The sequence below is a fragment of the Schistocerca piceifrons genome, chromosome 2, assembly GCF_021461385.2.
Source record: "Schistocerca piceifrons isolate TAMUIC-IGC-003096 chromosome 2, iqSchPice1.1, whole genome shotgun sequence".
NCBI lineage: Eukaryota > Metazoa > Arthropoda > Insecta > Orthoptera > Acrididae > Schistocerca > Schistocerca piceifrons.
The window spans coordinates 605,827,853-605,830,127 of record NC_060139.1 but is presented as its reverse complement, the minus strand read 5'-3'; the positions used below and the strand labels follow the sequence as shown (position 1 = coordinate 605,830,127).

The 2,275-nt window shown below is 40.9% G+C and overlaps 1 non-coding gene across 1 annotated transcript; it reads right to left on the bottom strand.

Moving 5' to 3' along the window:
- Positions 1-782: 782 nt before the first annotated feature.
- Positions 783-857, bottom strand: Trnas-cga. The gene has a single exon. It is a non-coding gene; the product is annotated as a tRNA-Ser (tRNA).
- Between the last annotated feature and the right edge of the window lie 1,418 nt (positions 858-2,275).

Genomic DNA, 2,275 nt, shown 5'->3' with positions numbered 1-2,275 from the left:
ATGAACTGTAGATTAAAAATGAAGAAATTGCAAAAAGGTGGGAGTTTAAGGAGATGGGACCTGCATAAACTGAAAGAAACAGAGGTTGTACAGAGTTGCAGGGAGAGCGTAAGGGAACAATTGACAGGAATGGGGGAAAGAAATACAGTAGAAGTAAAATGGGTAGCTTTGAGGGATGAAATAGTGAAGGCAGCAGAGGATCAAGTAGGTAAAAAGACGGGGGCTAGTAGAAATCCTTGGGTAACAGAAGAGATACTGAATTTAATTGATGAAAGGAGAAAATATAAAAATGCAGTAAGTGAAGCAGGCAAAAAAGAATAAAAACTTCTCAAAAATGAGATCGACAGGAAGTGTAAAATGGCTCAGCAGGGATGGCTAGAGGACAAATGTAAGGATGTAGAGCCTTATCTCACGAGGGGTAAGATAGATACTGCCTACAGGAAAATTAAAGAGACCTTTGGAGAAACGAGAACCACTTGCATAATTTCAAGAGCTCAGATGGAAATCCAGTTCTATGCAAAGAAGGGAAAGCAGAAAGGTGGATGGAGTATATAGAGGGTCTATACAGGGGTGATGTTCTTGAGGACAATATTATAGAAATGGAAGAGGAGGTAGATGAAGATGAAATAGGAGATATGATAATGCGTGAAGTGTTTGACAGAGCACTGAAAGACCCAAGTCGAAACAAGGACCTGGGAGTAGACAACATTCCATTAGAATGAAATTTTCACTCTACAGCGGTGTGTGCGCTGATATGAAACTTCCTGGCAGATTAAAACTGTGTGCCGGACCGAGACTTGAACTCGGGACCTTTGCCTTTCGGGGGCAAGTGCTCTACCAACTGAGCTACCCGTGCACGACTCACGTCCTGTCCTCACAGCTTTAATTCCGCCAGTACCTCGTCTCCTACCTTCCAAACTTCGCAGAATCTCTCCTGTTAACCTTGCAGAACTAGCACTCCTGGAAGAAAGGAGTTCGAGTCTCGGTCAGGCACACAGTTTTAATCTGCCAGGAAGTTTCAACATTCCATTAGAACTACTGCCAGCCTTGGGAGAGCCAGTCCTGACAAAACTCTACCATCTGGTGCGCAAGATGTATGAGGCAAGCAAAATCCCCTAAGACTTCAAGAAGAATGTAATAATTCCAATCTCAAAGAAAGCAGGTGTTGACAGATGTGAAAATTACCGAACTATCAGTTTAATAAGTCACAACTGCAAAATACTAACGCGAATTCTTTATAGACGAATGGAAAAACTGGTAGAAGCCGACCTCGGGGAAGATCAGTTTGGATTCCGTAGAAATGTTGGAACACGTGAGGCAATGCTAACCCTACGTCTTATCTTAGAAGAAAGATTTAGGAAAGGCTTTCTAGCATTTGTAGACTTAAAGAAAGCTTTTGACGATGTTGACTGGAATACTCTCTTTCAAATTCTGAAGGTGGCAGGGGTAAAATACAGGGAGCGAAAGGCTATTTACAATTTGTACAGAAACCAGATAGCAGTTATAAGAGTCGAGGGACATGAAAGGGAAACACTGGTTGGGAAGGGAGTGAGACAGGGTTGTAGCCTCTCCCCGATGCTATTCAATCTGTGTATTGAGCAAGCAGTAAAGGAAACAAAAGAAAAGTTCTACCACAAGTAGGTTTTAAAATCCATGGAGAAGAAATAAAAACTTTGAGGTTCACCGATGACATTGTAATTCTGTCAGAGACAGCAAAGGACTTGGAAGAGCAGTTGAATGGAATGGACAGTGTCTTGAAAGGAGGGTATAAGATGAACATCAACAAAAGCAAAACAAGGATAATGGAATGTAGTCGAAATAAGTCGGGTGATGTTGAGGGAATTAGATTAGGAAATGAGACACTTAAAGTAGTAAAGGAGTTTTGCTATTTGTGGAGCAAAATAACAGATGATGGTCGAAATAGAGAGGATATAAAATGTAGACTGGCAATGGCAAGGAAGAGAAATTTGTTAACATGGAGTATAGATTTAAGTGTCAGGAAGTCGTTTCTGAAAGTATTTGTAAGGAGTGTAGCCATGTATGGAAGTGAAATATGGACGATAAATAGTTTAGACAAGAAGAGAATAGAAGCTTTCGAAATGTGGTGCTACAGAAGAATGCTGAAGATTAGATGGGTAGATCACATAACTAATGAGGAGGTATTAAATAGAATTGGGGTGAAGAGGAGTTCGTGGCAAAACTTGACCATAAGAAAGGATCGGTTTGTAAGACATGTTCTGAGGTATCAAGGAATCACAAATTTAGTACTGGAGGG